The sequence below is a fragment of the Phallusia mammillata genome, chromosome 2 (genome assembly GCF_965637545.1).
Source record: "Phallusia mammillata chromosome 2, kaPhaMamm4.hap1.1, whole genome shotgun sequence".
NCBI lineage: Eukaryota > Metazoa > Chordata > Ascidiacea > Phlebobranchia > Ascidiidae > Phallusia > Phallusia mammillata.
In genome coordinates this window covers 5,832,919-5,847,049 of record NC_137253.1, presented here as the reverse complement: position 1 = coordinate 5,847,049, position 14,131 = coordinate 5,832,919, and the positions used below count along the sequence as shown (strand labels likewise).

The following is a 14,131-nucleotide window of genomic DNA, read 5'->3' as shown; positions in this document are numbered from 1 at the left end:
CCACAACGCATCAAAACAATTTTATTTTTAAAACGGCAATAAAGGGTTTAAGCACATAAACAATCGCATAATGGTTTGCCCAGTTGGGACTTGTTCTGCTCATCATATATAGACTTGAGCAGTTCACCGTTTACAATAATTTGAATTGTTTACGTTAATCCTATAAAAAATAACAGTTTAAATTTGGCGCAAATATTTCAATTTTTGTAACTTTATTTATAATTGTCGAAGTAAAGTAATTTGTTAAAATTTCAGTTTCCAGACTATAGTTTCTAGGCTTTTTTGTCTCATGTTTATGAGTTGAAAAGCAAAGAACTTCATGTCTATTGTTGTCTTGTTTTGACCGAACAAACTTACAAACACAGTTGAATACCTAACCTATCCTGCTTGTGTTTTACAACACCACAGGATGCATAGAGTTTCTTAAATGCAATGCAGGTTAGGTTTATTTTTTTTCAAAATTTAAAACCAAACTATTCAACTGTTTTTGGATCGATACGAAATCTGGTGGCGTTAGCAATTATTTTTCACAAGTTTGAAGACTTATCTTCCAGTATACACGACGTTAAGTGAAGCAACCTACCATAAGGTCCACTTGCAGTAAACCAATACTATTCAATTCGAGCCAACTCGAACAACAGCAATTACAGTTTGCAATGTTTACTAAAACAAATTTTGCGCCACAGACACGAACAAAATTTAACGGCATCACAATATGTGACTTTTTGATACTCATGTGCTGAAACGCGTACTAGAATTTAGGTTTGTTTGGTTCAGTCTAAACCAATAAAGGTTTGTACCTCAGTTTGTATGCAAATAAGTTGGCCAAAAACACGTTTTAGCACTTCCTAACACATACAAGGTTGAATGTAATTTGCCACGTGAACCATTGCCTGGCAATAAATGGGCTGAAAGAAAACAAAAATTGCTGTGTTTTTCACAAAATGTAATTTCTGGGGAACATTCTATAATAGAAATTTTTGTTACGTAACAGCATTGTGAATGTTTGGTAATGCGCAAGCATAGTGCGTGTTTTATGTACATGGTGCTATGTAACAGCGCATTTTTTTTAAATCATGGTAAAGTACACTCAAATCACAGTACGCCAGGCCCATTGAAGGCGCTATACCGAATCAGCCGGTCACCAAGCATTCACCACCATATGGCAAGGCGTAGGCTAGAAAAATCTAGCCTGCGGTGGGATTCGAACCCACGACAGGAGTCTTTCCGGGACTCGCGCTCTACCAACTGAGCTACACAGGCTCAGTGGAGAATCCGCCGAAAGTCGAACCACAAGCACCGTTGCCTGCCTCGTATGCTGCACATGTCAGCTTCGTAGTAGGGGATCGCCAGATTGACCAGTATCAGTTAAGATGAACATAAATGCATAACTGGGATCAGCCCTGAAGCGTCTATGCAGACCAGCGATCACGGCACACTCATATGTAAATCACAGTACGCCAGGCCCATTGAAGGCGCTATACCGAATCAGCCGGTCACCAAGCATTCACCACCATATGGCAAGGCGTAGGCTAGAAAAATCTAGCCTGCGGTGGGATTCGAACCCACGACAGGAGTCTTTCCGGGACTCGCGCTCTACCAACTGAGCTACACAGGCTCAGTGGAGAATCCGCCGAAAGTCGAACCACAAGCACCGTTGCCTGCCTCGTATGCTGCACATGTCAGCTTCGTAGTAGGGGTGCAGCATACGAGGCAGGCAACGGTGCTTGTGGTTCGACTTTCGGCGGATTCTCCACTGAGCCTGTGTAGCTCAGTTGGTAGAGCGCGAGTCCCGGAAAGACTCCTGTCGTGGGTTCGAATCCCACCGCAGGCTAGATTTTTCTAAAGTACACTCAATAACTAGAATAACATTTATATTTTCTGAGTGCTGCGTCCTGCTAGATAAGCGATTTGATCGCTAACCCTTTCGATTTATGCATATTTACACATTTAGCAAACGACAGATGTTTTTTTTTTTCAGTACACAACAAAATGTCACGTATAATGGGGCGCAACAGAGTGTAAAGAAACGTTAAGGTCGTCTACTTAAATAAAGGTAAATCAATCAATAAATACGTTTTGCTGCATTTATGAATGATGATATTTCGCCTTATATACGAAGCAAGCACTTAGCACGCACACGCTGGCAACTAATTTTTAAGATTCCAAACGCATTATCGCGAAACCATCTTGTGTAACGTTGAAAAAAGTAAAGGACACAACGCATTTTCATGAAGAATTTTCACAACTAGTCTGTGAACTTTTGTCGAGGGATGAACCTAATTCGTCAGTACGAGGCGCAGGTATTAACTTTAATTTTATCGCATATAACACTAGCAGCACATTATGATTGGAGCAAGTTGTACGTACACACAAAATAACGTCGCAAACAAAGATGAATTAAATTTTAATTCCAAAATAATACTTAAGTTAAAACAGAACAAATTTGTTATTTAGATACATTGGAATCCATTTACATCAATAAACGTATTTTTCAGTTGTAACTAAACAAGAAGTCATGATGTTATTCAATACAGAGATAAGCCAAATTTAAAACACAGGGCTGCAACCCCATGATTTACTCAACAGTTAAGCCTTAAATCTTAAAAAGTGATTTGTCAGATTGTAGGAAAACTGCAGGATATCTGTTAATGTTAACCAGCTATTGTTGTAATTTATGTACACGATGCTTTGTTTTAATACAGTTTCATGTATATGTCCACAAGTTGCAACAGTGCACAAATTGGTATTGTTTCATAAAAACATTCACGTTTAGCCAATGTTGCACCAGCTAAATGTCCTGCTACAGAAGCATATATTAACAGACCCAGCGAAACTGCAAATATTTGTTCAGGACACAACGAAAGTTATACAATGGGGGCGGAACGGGGGCGGAACAAACTACTAAACCCAGTTAATCATTACCTACGCTGTTCAGTTTGAAATTAGCTGAAATTGCGAAACAACTGCGTACAAAATAATATTGTAATAAAAACGACAAGTTACCACGAAGCAACGACAATGCTAGACCTGACAGACACTAAGATGTAACACAAAGACTATTTAAGCGCCACGGCGAATAAAAAACTATTTTTGCGCTATCCAACATACAGACTTGAGCAGTTCATCGTTTACAATAATTTAAATTGTTCACATAAAAAAATCGCTTTGATTTGGCGCAAATATGCCATTTCAATTTTATTTTTAGTTACAATTGTCGATGTAAATTGATTTATTTCAATCTTAATTCCCAGATTTGAAATGCAGAATTTGTTTTGTGAGTGAGGTCTGCTTTATAGTTGTATTTGGTCAGAGTTGTTGATGTTTCGCGATGTGCAGTCCGTAATTACACATATTCAACTGACGCAATACAAATAATTGACAAGTAACAACAGTGAAACCTTTTTACAGGACATGTTTGCCGACCACAACTTGGTTTTAATATCATACACGATAACCACTACTCCTGATCAAAATCGCGGTTTACTGACTTTGTAGGTGACTTTCAAACCCATTCAGAACTGTAACTCGGGCTGGGTTATAGGGTTTGCGTTCGAGTTTCAGGTTAAAGGTTAAAAAATCAGTTTAAAATTTGCTTCCCTTTAGTTTTAAACGAACAAACTTACAAACAAGGTGGTTTGCAAAAAGCACGTGTTTTATAATTGCAAAATGGGCTTTTTTCTAAAATGTCAAACCATAGCACATAGACATAAACTGTTTCTCTAATGCAAAATCAGAATATTTGCACTTATCGCAAATTAATTTACATGCAGAAATCCAAGCAGCTCGCTTGAACTACGAGTATGGTTACAAAACGCACACCTAATAACAATTGCGTTTAACAACACAGTTGCAAGTAAAATATTTTGTTAGTAAACTGTAAAAGGTTAAAAGGCAAATGTATTGAAAACATTGGGGTGAACGTAATAAGAGTAATCCTTGCAGTTGATGTAAATCGCTAACAAACTTTGTTGTAATAAAACAACGACCGTAACGAAATAATAAATATTAACAACAACACAAGATATTGATACATTATTATAAATTTGGAAGTGATTAATCGCACAAAATACAGTTTGAAAACCATGAAAAAATTTGAATAACCAGCAGTAGAGTCCCGGAAAGAGCTTCAGTGAGTGTCGCATGACTCTAATATGTGTCAACAATCGTTACGTAGTAACTGATATTACCTCTGCAAATGTTGATTTAACATTGCCACGTCACGTTTGTTTCACAAAGCCTAGTTAGGTTTTATGTCCATGAGGTAAATTGAAATTAGATCAGTAACTTTTGATCCAATGTGCTGAATCTGCGAGGTCCGTATCCCAATATACAACAAAACACAAGAACGATTGGAAATAACTTGGGAAACATTGCCCAATGGCAACAAAAGTCAAACAAAATCCAGAGTTGATTCATCTTTACCTTCAATGGAAAACAAACTTTACTAAAGAAAAAAAAATTGAACGAGTAAGGGTAGGTTCAATGTGAAGCCACGATACAAACACTTTATACTGTCACACTAAAAACATGGGTGTGATAAACACCAAAACAAATAATATACATTTTGCATTCACAGAATAGATCGAACTACTCATTAAGATCATGTATATTCGCCTATTGCGCTTTAACAAAATGATGATATTTTGCCTTGCATCTGAAAAAAATCTGTTGGTGGTACGGTTAAACGGGTGTTGTCACAGTTCTACACAGGCAGATACGTTTTTGAAAGCAGTTAGCACATTTATATCGTGTTTTTTTTCACAAAGCAGAGCTACACAAGCCAATATCCTTTTTTTCAAAAACGTGCCTATTACGGTAAAACCGTGAACCGTCACTAAAACCAATTATTAAAATTAAAGGCTGGTGTAGCATAAAAGCATTAAAGGCATAAAAACTTGATAGCAAGTAGTTATCAGCTGACTTGGTCGAGAAAGCGAGCAGTTGTCTAACAATATCAAACTTTGTTTTCCATTTCGGCGTGTGGCTTCTAAAATAAATGGCATCAGGGATTTGACCGATGAGGTGCGCGTTGATTAAAATATTGACTTGAACAGCTTCTCATTTCCGATTATTTGAACTGCTTTAGTTAATCTCATACCAAAAAAAGCGTTTTAGTTTTGTCAAAAATTGGTCATGGTAGGTTTTAGTTTTTTTTACTTATAATTCATAATGGTAATTTATTCAGCATTAAGTTGATTTGTAAAAGTTCAAACCCAGGTTTAAAAATGACCTTGCAGTTGTTATTTGTAAACTTTGACGAACTAAGGTAGCATTAAGGGTGGGTTGATGACGTGATCAGCACGAAGGGTGAAATTTGCTAGCTTTTGAAACCAAATAAAAGTAAATCGGGCTGGGATTGTTTTAATGTTTCGGGTTCGGGCTTTGGTTTAAACAAAACAGGCTGGTTATATTTTTATTCTCGAGGATACCTCCCTAATTCCTAAAACGGTCCAAGACCCTGCACTAACAGCTTATCGCTAAAATCATTTACACCGTTGTATTCACTAAGCCAAACAATACGTGTTATAGGCTGATTTTAACAGCTGATGATTTTACATTAATATGAATTCCAGGTATTTATTCGTCACGACACGACAGCACGACAAACAATGCGTCAACACTACGCCCAAGCTAAGAGAGAACACACGAGAATAAACCAACACGTTTTTGGAAAAATAGCGGATCACAGCGAGACACATACAGAGAATTGCCGAGATACGTTTAAATCTCCGGTGTACAAATACAACAATATATCAAGTGAAAAAGGTGGAAGTTATCTTCAGCAAAACAAAAGCTGGAAAATATGAAAGCGTGATAATAAATGTAAATGAAAAGTGCATAGGGTTTCCCAAAACAGCGAACCTTAAACGTCAAAATGTGCATGATGTTAACCGAGTTTAAAAGAATTTGCTGTTTCAAAAATAAAAGCACGTTAAAAACAAAAAAAAAACTTTTTTTCCCGATTTTAATTGGCCGTAATATGCAACATAATAAAACATTTTAGGGCAAAACAGTACAGGCCTGGCATGTTAATTCGCAAACGTTTTTGGTGATTAAACAGAATGTGGCACAATTCAGGTATTTTTTCATAATGTAGGGAAACTTCTTTAATTTTTGTTCTTTTATTTTGTCACCGTCACACCATAGTTTCGTTTGTTTTAGTTCGCTGCTTACCCGTAAGGGTGACCGATTGTTTAGCGTTGATTGCACCTAAACGTGCCTTCAAATTGCCTTAAATAAGGTGTTGCGTGACTTTTTTCTCTGGGCGCCATGGAACAGAAATGTGGTAATGTTGGTGCTGGTGGGCACATTACGTCTAACCAAGCGTTTTCCAAACTTTTTTAAAAAAATTGCCTATAGTGGACCCTTTGCAATTATTTTGATATTTCGCGGCCCTATAAAAATCCAAAAATGCTCCAGGAAAATGCAAAAACCACACCAACGAAAGAAAAAGCAAAAACTATAAAATTCGGTAAGCGTTTGATGGGATAGGTGCACTTGTTTTGCTGCAATTAACTCATCAATGTTTGGTTTTGGTTTAAGATAGCGCAACTCTCATGTCGTGTACTACATCCAGTCGGTTTCGGTATTTCGCTAAAGCCTATTGTTTGAAACCTTTTTTTTTAGTATAGCATAACAGTACAGATATAATGCTGAAAACATTCGCTAACTAAAGACCAATATAAAGCATTACATCCGAGGAAGCTTTATTATTGAATCACAATCATTGCCGTACATTTCATACCCTCTGAAACTAAAGCACAGGTTTGTAGCACGCAGCCTGCGGGTTACAATCCGGCCCGGCAAGCTATTTAGTGTGGTCCTCACCAACGCACTGATTCAGAGAAAAAATCCATTGTTCCGAGTTACCAGCAATTCTTTTTACTAGTTTTTGGCAAATCTCCAAAGTTGCTATACTATTCGTAACTAGTATGAGCTAAACCAGCGTTTTCCAACCAGTTTGCAAGCACTTCGCCGAACGTGACGTAATAATTCCCTTTGTATAGTAAAAGGCATGTAAGGATGCTTTGGAAGAATTTCAAATTTATTGTGCACATGAATAAACTGTATAGCCTTCGCTTGATGTCCAAAATTGGTTATATGGCCCACCGACGAACAACGCTGCACACCCCTGCTTAAAGACTAATTCTCTAACTGTGGTACGGACACCAGTGTGGAAACAGCTGGTCTAACCAGACACGAGGTAACGTCTCCACAACGGGGTGCGGTGAAGTAAACCATAATGGTGTGGTGCAAAGTGGCGATTGGTCGATCACATGTAAGATCTTGGGCAACTCGATAAATACAACTTACATTAAAAATTTTGTGAAAACGCAGAATATGAAATAAAAGTTAAGATATAAAAGGTCTACTGTTAGACTGCACTACCCTTAAAAGGCACAAAGAGATGTGCTAAGCAGGTTAAAATATGAAATGGGAGTCAATATAGGGAAAAAACAAAAACAAAAAGAACACGGGCCTGACCGTATTTATCCATTACTAACATCCACCAATAATGATGACACTGGTAGTGATGACTCAGATGGCAACTTTAATCCTGTATCAAAATATCATATTAAAATCTTTGAAAGAAGAAAACAATTGCGTAAAATTAATCGGTCGGCATTATTACAAATAACTGTGAGATTAATAGGCGTTGTTTCCGTTTCATATTAAAAATGTCTTACTCGAATTTTCTCTTGAGACGACATCACATTCGATCTGCTTACCTGCAAAAAAATGTCGGCATGTAAAATCATTGAATTTGTTCGAGTTAAATAAAAACGACATGTACAATACACCGTTAGAATTAACAACGTCGCTATATATATTGTGACGCTAAAGATGACTGTTTTTGCATTGTTTATCTATAATAAGCCTACAAAGTCTGAAGCATATGGCTTCTGGACTGTTAATAGTTTTTCAAGCCGAACAAAAACTGTTTAAACCAGGTTTGCAATCCAAATATCTAACAAAAAAGGAATTTCCGCCATGACCGCCAGTACATGCTGTAAGTTTAGATCTGTGGTTCCCAACCTTTTTGTAATCACGGACCCTTTTTATAAATTTAACAAGTCTACGGACCCCCAAAGTATTAATTACCGTAAGTCGTTTTGTGTTTCACCGTTTCTTGCGTTATACCAGGTTACGCTTTTGGAGTATTTTAATCCACCTTCACAGTCTATTAATCTCAATAAAGTATCTGTACTGTAACAGTGAATTCGACAAAGAAGATTCATTTCATGATGTACAAAGCTTGACACAATGCCATATCCAGCGGTGGGATTCAACCGGACCGGTTTTATAGAACCGTCTCACGAAATTTTATGACATCAGCGAACCGGTTTAGCACTACTGGTTAATGTCAATGGACAAACGGTTTTAAACCTTGACAATAATTTACTGCTGGTTAATGATACTTAAAATGTTTCTAACGGAGGTTGGGAACCACTGGTTTAGATGTTCACGGTCGCAAGCAAGTAACTATCGCCTGACTATTTTAGTTTCTGTATAAAAATCAAAACATGCCGTGTGTGGCGTATACAAAGTTACTGAAAAATTGTGAAAGGTGTACAGCGCACTGACTAGGTGATAAAATGAGTGTATATTTTGTTACTAATCAGTATAACGATTTACAAAAATCAGAATTAAACAGGAACTTGCCTGCAAAAACCGGCAGCATGTGAGATCGTTTAATTGATTGTTAAAATGATAACGTTAAAATGAATTAAAATGATTGAGATACAAACATACCTAGTAAGAATAACCTATAAGAATAACCTAGTAAAGGGATTCAAGCAGAGAGCTTCTTTGTTACGTGTCTGTGATATGTAGTAAAACGGTCTAGTTCAGTGTGCAGTGTAACCGCGTATACGGTATACCCAAGTGTTTACCTCATCGAAACTATAGTATACGACTGAAAAGGATATACGAAGGGAATACAGCTAAGGTCAGTGTCGCTGAAGTCACTATTGTGTGTTTTATCAAATGCATAACATGTGACCTATGTCACGCTAACCTGCTTGTTTTGAATATATTGTGTCAGTTTAGCATTGTTGCGTCAGTAATGCAAATTGTGAAGCAATAAGCACATTCCATGACTAACTGTTAGAAGTTGGATATTTATTGTTTTGAGATAGGCCTAGTACCGTATAACAGCAATATAATCACTTGACCCAGCAAGTAACTATTAGTTGATTTTTTACTTCCTGCATACAAATAAAAAAACTGCTTTGTGTGGGATATACAAAGTTACACAACGGGAAAAATTGTGAAACATGTTTGAAGAGCACTGACTAGGTGATAAATCATTGTGTATTTTATGAATAAAAAGTTTAACGATTTACCCAAATAAGAATAAACAGACTGATGTGACGTAACAAATCAATAACAACTGAAAATGTCTTACTTGATAATTTCCTTGATACGTCATCACATTCGTCGTGCATCCCTGCAAAAAAATGTCAGCATGTAAGATGGTTCCATTAATTCGAGTTGAAATAAAAACGACAAGTTGCTGTGAAGCATACACCTTTGTTATTAGAGACCATTGTTACGGAAATACGAAGCAACGGCAGAAATTATTATGTCCACAAAAATGCAAGAGTGCAAAAAGTATGCAAACACTTTAAAATGATACAAACAGAACCAACAATGAGTGACAAATATTACTATAAAATAGTAATACTTTTACGCAAAGACGAGTTAGAATAACCTAGTAAAGTTATTATATAGCATGGAGCTTCTGTGTAACGTGTCTGTGATATGTGTATGTATTTTATACGCAGTGCCACGAATGTTAGATGAATGTAATCATGCAATGTTTGTACAGATAATGTGAGTGAGATAAGGGTAAAATAAGGTTTGATGATTAACTTTTGATCCAATGTGCGTTATCTGAGTTGCCATTGATGGTACGTATGCCAGCATTGTATATGAGGGGAAGTAAATTGTGTGAATTTGTTTCATGGCGACCATGGCAAAAACTGTAACAAATAATTAAGTGATTATGCAATACATCTAACCTACATGGTTAGTTCGGAAAAACAGCAGCTTGTTGTTTTAAATAGATTAAAGAATACATTATGCCGAGCAGGAACCGAAAGTGACCGAGTGTGAACAAAAAGTGTTTCACATTTGGCATCGTAACACAAGTACTATATGCGCCATTAAAACCACAACGTTGTAATTATCGATTAAAATAAACATTATAACGATTCACATAAATCAGAAGTAACTAGGGACTGATGTGACGTAACAAATTCATAAGCAATTGAAAACGTCTTACTTGGTACCTCCGTTGTGAAGGATACATATTCGCACTGCTCGTCTGCATAAATATGTCAGCATGTAAGATCGTACACACCTTAGTTCAGGGGTGTCCAACCTTTTTGGCCAAAAGGTGACATGCGGTTTACGAATTATTGCGCGGGCCACTTGAGTGTTACTGGCGAACTGCTAGTTTGGAATCTTAGAAATAGCTGTCTTATAATTTCTAATTAAAATCCTCACACCGAAATTCTAATCTTAGAAATGGGTATCATCCTCGTTTACAAGAATAATAAACACACCAATATATGGTTAAGTCAACAAAGTTTTTCCCACACGTCGACATTTTAATGTGAAGTTTGCCACTGTTTTTCTCTAACAAGTTTGGCAATATTCGGTGACAGGGGCGATGGAGCAATGCGAAGTGATTTTTTTCCTTGTGACAGTCAGAAATTACTGATCTCGCGGGGATTTAAAGTCACATGTCAACCATTCTTGGAAAGTTCTGTTAGCGTTACTTGCTTTTTGTTTCCTGTTTGGCATAATCTATATCACTGCAGAGTGCGAAAGATGTTTTACTGCTAAATGCGTTTTGCGCGAGTCTCTGATACCAGATGTATCGCATTGAACCAAGAAACATTACTGACTGACTCTTTTTGAAGCATGAGTCAGATTGTGACGTAACAATATGAAAGTTGTGATGTGTAATAATGCGCATTGTGACGCAATAAAAGTAACTTGAACAGTTGTGTATTACTACTCTATTAACAACGAAATAAAGCAAACAGTAAATGACAATTATTCACAATGAAAGTTCGCCATAAATTACGTAGGCGATTAAGTTGGCAATATGAGTCATTTCAAAAAATACTACGCGGGCCACTCAGAACCTTCCGGCGGGCCACGGGTTGGACACCCCTGCCTTAGTTATTAAGGAACATTTATACGGAAATGCGTAGCAACGGAACACGTTAATATGTCCATAAAAATGAAAAGGCCGAAAAGGTTTGCAAACCCTTCAAAAAATGAAATGCAAAAAAGAATTAACGTATCAAAGTTCCCCAACAACTAAGGTGTATTAAAATTGAAATGACGTGATAGAATGAACAAGTATAGTGATTCAAGCAGGGAGCTTCTGTGTAACGTGTCTGTGATACGTAGTGCAACGGTCTAGGTTAGTTCTCTTCAACCGGGTATACTGTATATCCCAGTGTATACCGCATCAAAAGTAGAGTTTACGACTAGTATGAGGAAAGGTACACTAAGACTAAGAACCCTACCAGATTAGGTCAGTTTGACTGAAAGTCACTTATGTGTTTTATGAAATGAAGAAAAGCATCGCATCTATGGGTCAGACTAACTTGCTATTAAGAACGATTCAACACCACATTAGGTCTAAATTGCGGAAAAAAGGCAACAACAATCTAGCTATTATATCAACTTCTTACGTATACACACGTTTTTATGCTAAATTTCATGGACCTAGAACAGGGGTGCACAACGTTTTCGCTGTGACGGCAGCGTTATAAATCCTTTCTAATGGCGGCCCTTAACCCAGGTCAATTTCCAACTTGTTCTGCAGATTAAGTTGAACAGTTAACAGTCTACCACAGTCTTTACTGTTTATAACGTCACTATATATGTTGCGACGCTAAAAGTGCCTGTTTTTGCATTTCTTGCCCACAAAAGGCCTACAAAGTCTAAAGAATATGCTTTCTGGGATATTAATATTTTTTCCAGCCCCGCAAAAGAACATGTTTTAAGTTTGCATGTTCATGGCGGCAGGTTGTGCAACCCTGACCTAGTATCGTATAACAACAATATAATCACGTTGAAGAGCACTGATAAGGTGATAAAATAATTGTCTATTTTATGATTAAACATTATAACGATTCACATAAATCCGAAGTAAACATGAACTGATGTGACGTAACAAAATCATAAGCAATTGAAAACGTCTTACTTGATAATTCCACTGAGACGTCATCATATTCGAGCAGCGTTTCTGCATAAAAATGTCAGCATGTAAGATCGTTTAAATGATTCGAGTTAAATGAAAACGACAAGTTGCCATGAAGCATACACCTTTGTTATTAGGAAGAGACCATTTATACGGCATTCCGTGGAAATGGCAGATGTTATTATGTCCACAAAAAAGCAGAAGTGTAAAGGTATGCAAACACTTTGAAGTAATGCAAACAAAACTACCTTTGTGTGAATTTTTTTATGGCCACCATAGCAAAATTGTAACAAATACGGGATTATGCAATACTTCTAACCTACATGGTTAGTTCGGAAAAACAACAGCTAGCAGTTTTGAATAGATAAAGAATGTAGTATCCCGAGCAGGAACGAAAAGTTACCGATTGTAAACATATCTAAACGTATTTGACATTTGGCATCATAACACAAGTGCCATGTGCACTATTATAACCACAACGTTGCAAATATCGAGCAGTTACAAAATGCACATCTCTTTATCAACTTTATCAATAGTGTACAGCGAAAAAAACAGGTGAAAAGCACTGAGTAGCTAGAGCTACTAACACCATAAGGAGAATCACACCCCAAATTTGATTGGTTATATCTCCAAAAAATGCTCACGGTTAGGGCTATTGGGGTCAGGGTAAGGTATTAGCACTTAAAATTCAATAAAACTAACCAAAAAAAGTAGTCACTAATGTAAAAAATTTATGTAAATATTTCCCAACCCAACCCATTTATAGCCGCTAAATAAAAATTCAGCTCTTTCCGCCCCCTTGTGAAAGCGAAGTTGTGATTCTCGTAATGGTGTTAGAAGCTCTACCAACTAAGTAGGTAATAAAATCATCGTTTATTTTATGAATTAGCAGTATAACGATTCACATAAATCAGAAGTAAACAGAAACTGATTTGCCGTAAAAAATTCATAAGCAACGGAAAATGTCTTACTTGAATTTATCCTTGAGATGCTATCAAATTCGCGCTGCTTGCCTGCATAAAACAGTCACCATATAAGATTGTTTAATTAATTCGAGTTAAAATGAAAACGACAAGTTGCCATGAAGCATACACTTTTGTTATTAAAGATCAATTAGTTATTATGTCCACAAAAAAGTGGGGGGGTAAAAGGCAAATGAATGCAAACGGAACTACCTATGGGTGGTAATACTTTTTACCTAAAATTGAGATGCAAAGACGAGCTAAAAGTAAAGTAATTTCAAATAAACAATATTTTATTTTTATTTTTTCAATAAACGGGTAAAGTAATTGAAGCAGGGAGCTTCTGTGATACGTGTCTGTGATATGTAGTAAAACGGTCTAGTTCAGTGTGTAATGTAACAGCGTATACGGTATACCCAAGTGTATACCTCATCGAATCTGCAGTGTACGACTGAAATGGGTATACGAATGAAATACAGCTAACGTCAGTGTCACTTAAGTCACTATCGTGTTCTATGAAATGCAATAGCATGTGAGCTATGTCAGGCTAACCTGCTTGTTGTGAATATATTGCGTCAGTAATGCAAATTGTGAAGCAACAAGCACTTAACAGGATTAACTGTTAGAAGTTGGATATCTCATTTTTTGAGATAGGCCTAGTACCGTATAACAACAATATAATCACTTGACCCAGCAAGTAACTATTAGTTGACTTTTTACTTCCTGCATACAAATAAAAAAACTGCTTTGTGTGGGATATACAAAGTTATACAACTGGAAAAATTGTGAAAGGTGTACAGCGAAAAAAATGTTTAAAGAGCACTGACTAGGTGATAAAATCATTGTGTACTTTATGAATAAAAAGTATAACGATATACATAAACAAAAATAAACAGAAACTGATGTGACGTAACAAATCAATAACAATTGAAAATGT

The 14,131-nt window shown here is 36.6% G+C and overlaps 3 non-coding genes across 3 annotated transcripts; 1 reads left to right on the top strand and 2 right to left on the bottom strand.

The window, feature by feature from the left end:
• Window positions 1-1,189: 1,189 nt before the first annotated feature.
• Trnas-gga (transfer RNA serine (anticodon GGA)) lies at window positions 1,190-1,263 on the bottom strand. Its single transcript has one exon. It is a non-coding gene; the product is annotated as a tRNA-Ser (tRNA).
• A 281-nt stretch (window positions 1,264-1,544) lies between these two features.
• On the bottom strand, window positions 1,545-1,618 carry Trnas-gga (transfer RNA serine (anticodon GGA)). Its single transcript has one exon. It is a non-coding gene; the product is annotated as a tRNA-Ser (tRNA).
• A 142-nt stretch (window positions 1,619-1,760) lies between these two features.
• On the top strand, window positions 1,761-1,834 carry Trnas-gga (transfer RNA serine (anticodon GGA)). Its single transcript has one exon. It is a non-coding gene; the product is annotated as a tRNA-Ser (tRNA).
• Window positions 1,835-14,131: the final 12,297 nt, after the last annotated feature.